The following is a 13,852-nucleotide window of genomic DNA, read 5'->3' on the forward strand; positions in this document are numbered from 1 at the left end:
CCCTCTCTCTCTCTCTCTCTCTCTCTCTCTCTCGCTACCCTCTCCATCTATATATCTTCTGTACTGGTTCATGCAAAGAGCTGTGAATCTGGAGCGTGAAATCGTTTGATTCGCTTCACGGCTTCGCAGTCACATCCCCTGCTCATTCTAGTAGTCCTACTCTTGCTCTCTTCCTACCGATGCCCATCAAGCCCTACACACCACCGATCTCGTCCTGTTACTCTCCTACCACTCCTCTCTCTCTCTCTCTCTTTCTCTCTCTCTCTCTCTCTCTCTCTCTCTCTCTCTCTCTCTCTCTCTCTCTCTCTCTCTCTCTCTCTCTCTCTCTCTCTCTCTCTCTCTCATAAGCATATCTTTCTCCCAACGTCGAATTATTCTCTCTTGCAATTATGTATCCATGTACGTGTGTACGTGCATGTGTGTGTGCCTCCGTATGTACGTATGCGAGTAGATCGGTGCACTTAAAAAAAAGCAAAAGAAGAAAAAGATCTTCACTCCATGCTTTTTATGCGGGCTTTCAGTGGGTCACAATTTTATTTTTTTACGACTTGATATCTCCATTTTCTCCTTCCTCTTTTTCTTTGTTTTTTTTTTTTTCATAAGGGACGTAAAAAAAAATTACGAGCAAACTCCGACGAGAGGGGCTGAATTTGTTTGTTTTTTTTTTTTTTTTTTTTTTTTAATAATGAAATTAATTTCCAGAGTTATCGTTGACATTCATTCGACATCACTTTTTCTTCCAAAAAAATAAAGAAAAGAAATGCGTTTAACGAAGGAAAATATTTAAAACGATACCTTTTTTTTCTGTCGAACGAGAGACTATTAAAGGTTAAAGGAAAAAAAGAAAGAAAAAAAAAAAAATCGAATCGATCGAGTCATACGTCAAAGTACCTAGCTACTTATGGAAAACGTAACATAGAAAAGAAGCTTCGTCTATGATAGGAGGGATCTTCGAAACATTCGAAGGGCTCTATCGTAACGCTACACGAACTTGGGAGGCTAGCGAAGGCCGTAATTGTGGCGCTAAAAGCAATTTCCCGGTAGGTAATCGTTTTAGCAAAGTGCTTTGCAATTTAGTGACTCTTTATTAAAATAAGTAATTGCAAGTACGGTACTACCTCTACGCTTAATACTCTAAGTCTTTTTCTTTTCCCATTACATTTCATTCTCCTTCTTTTAAATAATTCAAATATTGTAAGTATCTGATAAAAAGAACGTACACTTCCATCTATCTACGATTACATTAATTTTTACCTGTAATCATTATCCCCGATTTAATTAGCCCTCGTCAGCGAGCCTGTCGTAGTTTTGTTTCAAACAACGAGTGGTGTTAACAAAACAATCTCGTCGTAACGTTTCGATCAACGAATAATGATTTATACGAATAATGATATATGATCAACGTGTTAAAAAAGAATACAAAATGCAAAAATTAAAAACAAAGATATAGAAAGAAAGAGAAAAGATAAGATTTTCTAAAAGATTCTTTCATTAAGAAGGAAGACTACATATTTCCAAGGTGTTATCCCTCTCGCCGAACAACAACAGCAGCGAGCAGTCAAGAAATCTTGCTCCTTCTCATTCTTTATCTCGCAACCCTTATACATTATAAATGTATATATGTGGATAGATATAGACGCACACATACACACACGTATTGTCTCACATTCTTGCATCCTTTATCTCGGAGTACCATTGCACCATCGGCCGTCATTTCGCGAAATTTGCATACCGTCGCCTCTTCCATATTCTATCGTCGGCCAACCCAGACCAGACCAGACCAGACCAAACCAAACCAGACCAGACCAGACCAGGCTAGACTAGACCAGAACAGACCAGACCAGACTATACCGCCTAGCCATCGTCGGCCGTTTATTGTGACGCGAAAAAATAACTATGGAACCCTTCGCGTGTTACTTTCGAAATTACGCCGAGAGACTCACCTTTAAGATAAAGACGAGAAGACGAGAGGGTGACGAAAACGAAAAGAAAAAGAAAAAGAAAAAGATGAACTGCTAGAACGAGAAGATCCTGCTAATACCGTGGTGGGCTTTTCTGTTCCCTTTTCTTTTCTTCTTTCTTTTTCTTTTTTTTTCTTCTTCGCTCTTTTTTTACATTACGAATAATCACTAATAACACTTTCGATTCAATCCTATGAATTATTAATACGATGAGTTTTTAGTTGCTACGTTAAATATTGAATAATCGATTTTCTCGAAGTATGATCGATCATCGAATAATCGACATCCTATATGGATATAGTATTCTTTAGACGTAGACATTTTCTTTTCAAAGTTTCAACTCTATATGTTTCTCTCTATCTATCTATCTATCTATCTATCTATCTATCTATCTATCTATCTATCTATCTATCTATCTATCTATCTATTTCTTTCTTGTGGATAAAATATAACAGCGAGAAATTCGTAAGGAAAAAGCGATTCCATGACGAGTTTCAAGATGACACGAAAAATTCTGTAGAGTATTACTTAGTCAGTCATATATCTCATTCGATAGAGTTTGCATCTATCTGTGTGTGTGTGTGTGTGTGTGTGTGTGTGTGTGTACTCATCCTTTCACCCCTACCTTAAAACCGACCAACGCATGTTAATTAAAGTGAACGTTTCAAAAGAGCCGAGAGAAAAAATTCTCAGTGCGTACGTATCAAACGTTATGTAGTTATATACACACACACACACACACACACATACACAAGGTTGGTAATTACATTCCGTGCGTAGAATGTTGCTACAGGAGAAATTAATCATAGAAGCAATAATAACGTCACCGCTATTACGAGAGCCGTTAGGATTCTCTCGGTTAACATGAAATCCCCGAGGCGATCGTATCAAGACACCCGGTATAATAATGTCAACGTCGTTCAGAGATCTACGATGCATATCATTAAGATATCCTAACGTAGTAAATTCGCTTCGTTAACTAATGTATCTATGTTGGATAGATATACGTCTACTTATCTGTGTAAGCGTATGCCTATATACACGTGTATGTTGCATTACTCCTTTCTAACGAAGATTAACAACGGCTCTATGTTTCCCTGGAACTTTACCAACTAAAACCCCCTTTACCGATTTTCCATTATTTTATATGGCGTTGCTGAATACGATCTCTCTCTCTCTCTCTCTCTCTCTCTCTCTCTTTCTCTCTATCTCTATTTCCGAAATATCTAGAATAAAAATTTCTATCTAGTTTAATTAGAATAGTCTGTTGAACGCGAATAAAATTTCTTCGAAAAATATAAAACATATTTAGTTACATTGTCCATTTGTACATACATACATACATACATACATACATGCTTACATATGCGTGTATATATATATTGTAGTTTAACAACGATAATATTTAAAGGGTCGAGAGGTCGAATTCGCATTCCTTTCCCTTCCATTGCAAAAAGAATTTTTATTATTACGAAAGAATTTTCATTTCTATATATCAATCTATCTATCTACCTATCTATCTAGCCATATCTATATATCTATCTTCATCCTTCTCTTTCTCATCCATTCGATTATTTCTATTTCGTCAAACTCTTTCTCCTTTCCTTTATTTCTATTCTTCTTCCTTTTCTTCTTCTTCTTTATTTCAATCGTAGGTTTTACTATCGGCACGCCTCACAAACACGTTTCACTTGCTTGCTAGTTCGAAAATAAAATATCGGCCTGCGTTGCATAGCGTACGGCTGCACCAAAGGTATTTTCAACGAGACAGAGAAAGGCAAATATATATATATATATATATACATATATATATATAGAAAAAGAGATAGAAAAAGAGAGAAAGAAAGAAAGAGAGAGAGAGAGAGAGAGAGAGAGAGAGAGAGAGAGAGAGAGAGAGAGAGCTGACCCGTTATTTATCGAGGATTGAAATTCAGAGACCGCGATCCTCCACGAGGAATTTCATTAAAATTATGACTTAGATATTGGAACGCCAGAGTGAACGGTAACGCGCGCGTGAAGGATCGTTTGTGGAACGTGGACCAACTTTGCAAGTGTACGTGTGTGTGGGTGAGTGGTCACGTGTGTGTGAAAAGCTCGATGCTTTGCTGACGTATTGCCTTCGCGTTCCTTTCTCTCTCTCTTTCTCTCTTCGCACACATATATCAAACTCGTAGATACACACACATATACACGCACATACGGAAACGTACTTATAGAAATCGTTCTATTCTTTCTCGTAGATAATAAAATTCGATCGATCGAGGAACTATCTCGTTTGACGATATAAGCCTTCACCCAACCGATTATAAGCTCGGTACCTATCCCACCAACCAACGATCTCTTCGTTTTACGACGTAGAAAAATATATTTTCTTTCTCTATCTATTTATCTATCTATCTATCTATCTATCTCTTTTTTTATTTCTTTTTTTCTCGAATGATGCTGGTATAAGGGTATAGTGTAAGAGTGGTTTTGATAGTAGTAGTATTAGTAGTAGTAGTAGTAGTAATAGAATAGTAGTAGTAATAGTAGTAGTAGTAGTAGTAGTAGTAGTAGTAGTAGTAGTAGTAGTAGTAGTAGTAGTAGTAGTAGTAGTTGCCGAAGCCTCCCCGAAGGCTTCCTCTTTCGCGACGAATCCTCGCCGTTTCACTTTATCGTTCAGTTGTCAGGTCATCCACGAAAAACGCAGAAACGTCAGGGTACCTTAGGGAATATTTTCCCCCCTTCTCTTTATCCTCCTCCTTTCGATCTTACAAGAGAGAAAATATCGAGAGTTCGGAATTGATAATGGGAAGGGTTTCCAAAAAAAGGGAGCTACAAAGATTCAACGGGTTTTACAGATCAACTTTTACAGATCATTTCTTCCTTACTTGAAAAATAGAAATAATAAAAGGAAAAGGAGAACGTAGACAAAAATACGAGCGTAGATCAATACGCGAAAGTCGATGTTTCCTGCAGATTCGATTAATTTTTAATCGTTAATTTGTATATCTCTTATTAATAAGACGAATTATTTCATATTCTTCTATTTACGTACTTATTTTTTTCTTTCCTAATCGATTAGATTCGTTCTTAATTGTTTATACGACGCTGTCGTTGGACAAATCGATACTTCTCTAGAAATTTAGAATTAAACGATCGATTTCATTGTAAAGTTATTCTTCTCTTTCCATTTTTTCCTTTCGTAATCTTTTTTCTCTTCGTGAAGGATATAAAAAGAAAAAAAAAGAAAAAGAAAACAACCGTGATATAAGCGATATACCGAGTAACATTCTTCGAGGTCGTCTTTTTAAAGCGAATTTTCCGTTGGAAATTTTCCGTTTACGCGGGTCATTCTTGGGTAAAATGTACTTTACGGAATGGCTTGGAGGTAAGAAAAGCGAGGTCTCGATACGAGTCCGCGGTACGAATTTGAAATTCGAACGAGGAGGAGAGAAACGTAAGATAGAAAAAAGAAACGAAAGAACGAAAGAGAAGAGAAAAGAAAGAAGGAAAGGAGAGGAGAAGAGAAAAGGAGAGAAGAAAGGCTTTTATAAAAATCGCAAACTCCTAGAAACACATTCGCGAGAAGACTCTTTGCAAAGTTTCATCCTTTATCGGTCTCAATCGGGGATGTGTAAAAATATCGCCTCAAGCTTTTTCTTCACCTTTCTTTCTCATTTTCTTTCTTTTTCCATTCTCTTTCTCTTTTCCCTAGTCTTTCTCCGAACACCTTTTTCTTAGATTTTTTTTTTTTTCTTTTCTCGACGTTAGGATAAAATCGCGATGGAGACTGTTTTCCGAGCAAGAAGCGACTCGGGGAATAAGTCGTCCATCCACTTAATGCAGTTCTCAGTTCTCGACTTTCTCGAAGCGAAGCGAAGAAGGCCGACTAATAACTTGAGGCAAACAAAGTAAAAGGGACATTAATTCGTCCCTGGTGATCTGGGTACACCTTAACGGGTAAATATTTTTCAAAAATTTCTTATTCATCTCTTTCTCTCTCTTTCCCTATATATACATATATATATATATATATATGTATACTTCACCTATCTTTTATTTTTTCTTCTATCCTTCAAGAAAAATTAAAAGATAAAAAATGAGAGAAAAAATGATAAACAATCGGGAATTCATTCATCCATCTAGGGATTAAATATTCTTCTTTTTTTTCTCGACAAAAGTAGTTAAGGATAAAGATAGAAAAAAAAAGGAAAGAAAAGAAAAAATTAAAAAAAGATCGGTAGCGGAATATCGTATGGTAGATACGAGAACGGAGAAGAACATTGTCTCTCGCGTATGAAAATTCAAAATCGAGGGGCGATTGTTCGACGACTGTAAGTGGTCGCGATGCGGAACACACATGTCTACGAATATATGCATGAGAATAGACCACTTGGTCTTCAAAAGGGCGAGTACGAGTCGAGGGTCTGTCTGGTGTTGAATTTGCTACACGAGAGAGAGAGAGAGAGAGAGAGAGAGAGAGAGAGAGAGAGAGAGAGAGAGAGAGAGAGAAAGAAAGAAAGAGAATACATTGTGAGAGGAAAATATGAGTGGGTGGGAACACGGAAGGCGGATTTCAATAAAAAGGATCGCCCTAGGTAGCTATGCAGATACCTACTACGTGTGTTCTTCGGCAATCAACCAAAGTGAAACGAAAATTCATCCGATAGATTTTTTCTTTCTCTTTCTCTTTCTCTTTTCTCTTTTTTCTTTTCTTCTTTTTTTTACCCGAATCAACCTCGTCATCCAGATTTAAAAAAAAAAAAAAAAGGAGGAACGGTAAAAAGATCCCGCGTTAAAATTCTCGCTCTCTCGTAGATGAGTGCGTGAGTCCTATAAAAAAAAAAAGAAAAGAAAAGAAAAGGAAAAAAAAAGAAGGAAGAAAGAAATGTTCCGGACCTTTTTTGTGTTTCTTCTTCTTTTTTCTTTTTTTTTTTTTCTTCTTTTCGCTCCGATTTTTTTTTTTTTTTTTTTATTCACGAGTCGAACGAAACTGTCCCAGTTTTCTAGATTACAGAGACCGATCGTATTTTTCCGTGGACATACTCGTTAATAGCTTTGCGGTGTACACGTGTGTCGATCCATGTATAATATATACGTATGTATATATGTATCTATCTATGCTTGATATGTACTAAAATGTATATATCTACTGTGCTTGATAATAGGGGAAAAGCCAACACTGAAAAGTTACATCTTTACTCTTCCCCAAAGGGAATACGTTTTTAAACTCGAATGTGAAAATTATGATCTATACCTTCGTATTTTTCTTTTTCTCTCTGATCTTTTTAGATGACAATAAATGCTGGTGAAAAACTGCAAACTATATATATATATATATATATATATATATATATATGTGTGTGTGTGTGTAATATAAACATGTATATTAAGAGAACAATGAGAAATAGAATGCAGTAAATATTAATAAAGTTTCACGAAATATACTCGTTTCTTATGCTAATATTATCCATCATAGACGTCTAACAATAATTTTTTTCTATTCCCTAGAAATAAATAGCATTAAGTTATAATTGATTGATAAAAATACCGTTTCGTAAATCGAATGAATGAAACATTTCATAAACGAATACATAGTAATCCCGTAAAAAATATGAATATATCGCGACACGCGCGACGAAGACGAGGACGAAAGATGTACAAAAGGATGCGACGTCGAACGATATAAAGATACAAAAATACAAAAGTCCAAGAGAAAGAAAAACAAGACACAAAAACAAAATGTAAAAACAGAAGGAGAAAAAAAAAAAGAAAAAAAAAGACGGAAAATACATATTTTCGTGACGATTTCGCACGTGGGGATTTACGTGCTAGAGGTAGACGCGTATACAACACGTTATTTAATTTTTAATCGGCTCGTTTTCTTTCCACGAGAAACGGGCATGATATAACGCGTTCATGGAGGAAGAAAAAGAGAGAGAAAGAAAAAAGAGAAAGAGAAAGAGAGACAGAGAGAGAGAGAGAGAGAGAGAGAGAGAGAGTGTGTGTCGCGTTAATGCTCGCTCGTGGAAATAACGTATCGCGACTGGCAGTGTAAATTTCAGCTACTCTACCTGCTCGATAACGGCGTAAATATGCGTTAAGGGGTGGCTGAACGTTCGAGCTCGTCGGTGTGCGTGCGAGAACTGCCAGAGAGAGAGAGAGAGAGAGAGAGAGAGAGAGAAAGAGAGAGAGACAGGGTCGCAACGAGTAAGAGGGGGCTATGAGCGAGTAGAAGGGACTATGAAGAGGGCAAAGGGGTGATGCTTCAGAGGGGTAACTTTCCAGGTGGAGGTAGAGGGGGTTGCGTTGGTGGGGTGTATGCGCGCGGTGTAATGGCCTGCTACCGAGGGTGCATTAAGGCGGTTTATGTACCCGAAGAGGTATGAGGTCTTTTAACCCGACTCAAAAGCCGTTTTCTCTCTCTCTCTCTCTCTCTCTCTCTCTCTTTCTCTTTCTCTCTTGCTCTCACACACACACTCTTTCTCTTTCATTGCGACCACCCGCGTTCTTCGAATCCTCCCGCGTAACTTACGAATTCGCGCGTATGCTACTTCGATCGTAATAAACTTTCCTGCTTTATTCTGCTAGCTATGAATTTATTAAAATTACTGCAGGTGTTTGGAAAGAAAAAGGGAGAGAGAAGGGGTTGAGGGACAGGGAGTGGCAATGAAATGAATTGTTTTATGAAAATGAAAACTTTGTGATATTAAAAAAACGAAGTGTATATTTCGTTCGTTTTAATTAATTAGATTATTAATTGATATTGTTTCGATAGATTCGACGATGTTTCTTTTTCTCTTTTCCTTCGATCTGTTTTGTTGTTTTATTTCGATTGAGATATATTTACAACGCGGAGTATACCAAATGGTACAGTTTAATTACTTTCAATAATTTATTATAAGTGCTCGAGATAAAGTTATTATCCGGCGAAACTTGAAAAAAGAAAAGGGAGAAAAAGAAATAAAATCATGATGCTTGATGAACCTCGAATCCTATAAATATGTTTTACGTATATAATGTTTTACAAATATATATATATATATATTTTTTTTGTTTTTAATTTCGTTGGATACCACGAAACGCGAAGTCGATAATATTTGGAATGCAGTGAAAATTTGCATCGACAGGAATGGATTATTTTCATGGCGTTCGAAATAAAAATAAGGGAGGAAGATAAAAAAAAAGAGAGAGACAGAGAAACGGAGAGAGAAAGATACAAGAGAGAGAGAGAGAGAGAGAGAGAGAGAGAGAGAGAGAGAGAGAGAGAGAGAGAGAGACTAAAAAACAAAAAACAAGAAGGAAATGAAAAAAAGAAGGAACACAAAAAAAAAGAAAAGAAAGAAAAAAGATAAAAAGATAAAAAGATAAAAAGGAGGAAACTTCGAACGGCCACTCAAACGGGTTGGCAGGTTCGATCACTTTCAACGACGTCTGCCATACTCGTTCGCCGCGAGATGGACGCGCGTTTATACACGTACCTTCCATCAAAAGCTTTATTTACTTTGCGTGTTGCACGTAAATCGAAAACAAATTAAACCTCTATGGAATTGAGGTACTCCCACCCACTCTCCCACCCATCCACCGTTCAACTCTTCTCCCCGTTGTCCGAGCCTCGCCATGGTCTCCTACCACCTCTATGTCGATACGGATTCGCGTCCCTCTCCGCGTAATTAATGTAAAGCGAATTTGCAATCACGAAATACATACGCTCGGATCTCGACGGACCGCGCGAGAGGTGCACTGATCGGAAAACGCAACCCGTATTGCATCATATTTCATACAACGAGGGTGCGTTTCTCTTCCGAATTATTATTCCGAAGGCATCACGTCGTTCGTCGATATATATATATATGTGTGTGTGTGTGTGTGTGTGGATATAGAATATATCGTCCGGATATTCGATACTTTCGTCCGTGTGAGTAACTAGGTATATATTGTATATGGAATAATAAGGGAGATTTTTAAGAATTAATTTCGGATGTAAGCGTATGTGTATACAATATATGTATGAGTATGTATGTATCTATATATATATATATATATATTGCATATGATAATAAGGGAGATTTTTAAGAATTAATTTGAGCAGATGTACGTGTACGTACGCATGCGACACATACGTATCTACCTATTGTACATGTTAATAAGAGAGAGAAATTATGATGAATTAATTTCAAGTGTACGTACATTTACGTGTATATGGCGCATGGTATCGCATATGACGATAATAAGCTAGATTTTCGAATAATTTATTTCCAGTTTCACGCGCGTACAATATAGATATACAATAAAAAAGAATAAAAAAAAAAAAAAAAGAAAAAAGAAGAGAAATGAAAAAAAAATTGATATGATAAGAGCGGATTATAAAACGAAGTTGAAATCAAATGTTAAATTATTAATGAATTAACTCGTCAAGAGATAAAGATCAATTAAAGGCAAAATAAAAAAGTGAAAAAAGAAAGAAAAAAAAAAAAAGAAAAAGAAAATGAAGATAAAAGGAAATGAAACAACCAATCAGAGATGAGTAATAGCACTATCACTCTCTCTCTCTCTCTCTCCCCCTCTCCTCAATGAATTAATAAACCAGGAAAATCATTTCCACTATAGTAACTTCGACACAGGGAAGTCACTTTGAAGGAATATACACATAGTTGAAAGCGACGTTCAATGAAATACGTATAACCGATCGTTTTTCGTTTGGAAATAGTATGAGAGAGACAGAGAGAGAGAGAGAGAGAGAGAGAGAGAGAGAGAGAGAGAGAGAGAGAGAGAGAGAGAGAGTGCGTGCAGGTGCCAACAAATACGAACGTATGTTTTCTCTATGTATATCCGTACATATCTATATATCTACATGCGTGCGTATGTATGTACGTACGTACATATACCGGTTCAATCTTCTCCAATTAAATTCTATTGGAATTCGCACGAATGCCAATACCGGCCGGAGAGAACGTTCATTGTGTTGGGATAATGAGAGAGTAGGTGGCGTTGGGTGAGAGATGGGGGGAGGGGAGATGGAGTAAGAGGAGAGTGAAGGAGATAGAGAGAGAGAGAGAGAGAGAGAGAGAGAGAGAGAGAGGGTGATAGAGAGGGTGGAAAGCGTGCTGCCGAGCTTAACGGTGCGCGAGCGTTCATTTCTCTACGTTGTAGGTAAATGTGTTGGAGACATGGTTGTATAGGATAGAACCCATCTGCTGTGTTCACGTATGCCACTGGGAGCAACGCTATGTTCGTCTCACTATGCTTTCGATGTACTCTAGAATTTTCTCTCTTTGTCTCTCTCTCTGTCTCTCTCGTTGTCTCTCTAGCTTCTACCAACACTAAGAACCCCCTTATCTGTCTATATCTCAACGTACCAACGGCTATACCCCGCTTTATTATGCTGCATTATGCTGCGGTATGCTATATTAGGGGTCCCCATCGAGGACTATGGTGTTTCCGTGCGGTACTTCCGCATCTCTCTCTCTCTCTCTCTCTCTCTCTCTCTCTCTGTGTTCTATCTTCCTTCTACTCCATTCTATATACTATTCTACTATATATGTACCTTTCATATGTAGTATAGATACATATATGTATACGCTTGGGGGTCACTAGTCGCTACGTGTTTTGTCTGCTAATTACACGAGGATTAGAGACGTATCGACACACGCGTGTATATATGTGTATATATATATATATGTATATATATATATACATATAATGTATATATAGTATATAAGATACATATGTATGTATGAATATATAGATATATAGATATACATATCTTTCTCGTTCGTACACACGAGAGAGAAGAGGATTATCTTCCAACAAGGATGTTTACTGGTTCACGATTAAACGTGGATCATGTTGAGTCCGTTCTATGCATATCTATGTTTTACTAAAAGTAGCTTTTGTTTGTACGCATTTGTTGTCTTTTCTTCCTTTGTTTTTCTTTCTTTTTTTTTCCTTCTTTATTTTCACAACTTTTACGCAGATTATTTTTATTCCAACTACGAAATAATGAAATGTTTTCGTATATGTAATTCATGTTGAAGTTATTTGTTTGTGCATTTACGTAAATTCTCATTCATGTTTTATATAATGAGTGTGTATATATATATATATATATATATATACGTTTTATAATATTTTTGTTATTATTATTATTATTACTATTATTCCGAGTTTAGTCCAATTCTGAAATAAGTTTCACGTGTCGAACTATAGATATTATATATATTATTACAAATGTATGTATATGTATATATATATATATATATATATATATATATATATATATATCGCTACGTTTGACGTACATATATCCCAGGCAGATAAATATATGACGTATGTATCTATACTTACGTCACAAAACGACACACAGCATATTTACGTGCGTGTCAACGTATAATTAAAATCTCTCTAACGCGTCGCCCGTGATTTGCATTTTAAGTGCTTTCGTTGGGACTTCATTATCGGAGACTCTTTTATCCTAGCTGAGTGTGACGCGTTCGAGAAAGGAAAAAGCTTCGATGATGATTTTAATGAAAAGAGAAGGAACGCGAAATAAGAGGTGGAAAAGGAAGAAGAAAAGAGAAAGAAAGAAAGAAAAAGAAAAGGAGCGGTAGAATAAAGTAGTAAAAAGAGAAAGGATATCGTGAATGTCATTTTTAGTTAGACGAATTTTAATTCGTCCTTTATCGGCGAACGATATCTAAGAATTACGAAAGTCTCCTAGCGACCTTTAAAAACTTTCGTTTTATATTTATATATCGAGTTATATTATAATTATAATTATTCGAGTTAAGTATCTTTACCATCTACCACTTATTCGAATAATTTTCATAATGCAAAGAGAAAAACTCCAAAGTTTATGATCTTTCGTCGTAAAATATATCTATAATGTCAATTACGTTGAATCAATATCTCATTGAAACGTTTTCGAGTATCTCTTTACGTTTATCATATTTTCTCTTTTTCGTCCGACTACTATTCGATAGATATTCCAAGGAAAAACTACTAAGAATGTATGAGAGACATAGATACGGAGATAGATAGACAGGATGTTAGAAAGGAAAAAAAGAAAAAAGAAAAGAAAGGAAAAGAAAAAAGAAAAGAAAGGAAAAGAAAAGAGGAAAGAAAGGAGAAAGAAAAAGAAGCAAAAGGGGAAGGAAGCAAAATATTTTTTGCTTATTAGAATTTCGAATGATACTCATCTTGCAAATGAAATTTCTTATTTAAATCCGGGATTTAAAAGATTTCTCGATATACCTCAAGGTAGAATTCGCGTAAATAAACGTTGATAAGCTTCTTCGACTATGCAAATTACTCTATTCCTTTAAATTTTTTTTTGTATACATTGCATATCTCCGACAAGGTTTTTAATTACTTTCTTCTATTGCATTTCGTTCTTGTTAAAAGTGTTAGAATGAAACGGAGGAAGGAGAGAAGGACAAAGAAAAAAAAAAGAAAGAAAGAAAGATAGAGAAGAAGAGAGAAAGAAAGAGATGGATAGAAGGGGAAAACTTCAAGGTCGTCTCGTCGAGGGGATCATCCACGATCTTTTCCTCGCTCCGATTGCTCCTTAGGGTTATCCTCTCTTCCTTCCTTCCTTCCTTCCTTCCTTCCTTCCTTCCTTCCTTTCTTGCTTTACTAGAAACCAACTTCGAAGGCATTAATATTCGACGTAATTTTGCGCACGGCAGTAAAAGTGCAGGAGAGAACGTTTTGCAGGTGCATACCTTCGAGACGACGATACCACCAAGTACCGCCAACTTTCCAGACTAAGCAACGATCATGTATATATATTGTATATATGTGTGTATGTATGTATGCTTACTCGGAAAACTAAGAGAAAGAGAGAGAGAAAGAAAGAGAGAGAGAGAGAGAGAGAGAGAGAGAGAACGAAAGAGAGAGAGAGAGAGAGA

At 36.3% G+C, this 13,852-nt stretch overlaps 1 protein-coding gene across 10 annotated transcripts in view; it reads right to left on the reverse strand.

The window, feature by feature from the left end:
* Nucleotides 1–13,852, reverse strand: part of LOC122635083 (Down syndrome cell adhesion molecule-like protein Dscam2) — a 195,094-nt gene that overhangs the window by 112,433 nt on the left and 68,809 nt on the right. The window contains exon 1 of one of the 10 annotated variants that reach the window (XM_043824876.1): nucleotides 8,018–8,036. The exons of the other annotated variants lie outside the window; for them this stretch is intronic. The gene's annotated coding sequence lies outside the window, so the exon portion shown is untranslated. Of the gene's footprint in view, nucleotides 1–8,017; nucleotides 8,037–13,852 lie in introns of those variants that run through there. 10 annotated transcript variants of the gene reach the window in all.

This window comes from Vespula pensylvanica, chromosome 17, assembly GCF_014466175.1.
Source record: "Vespula pensylvanica isolate Volc-1 chromosome 17, ASM1446617v1, whole genome shotgun sequence".
Taxonomy (NCBI): domain Eukaryota; kingdom Metazoa; phylum Arthropoda; class Insecta; order Hymenoptera; family Vespidae; genus Vespula; species Vespula pensylvanica.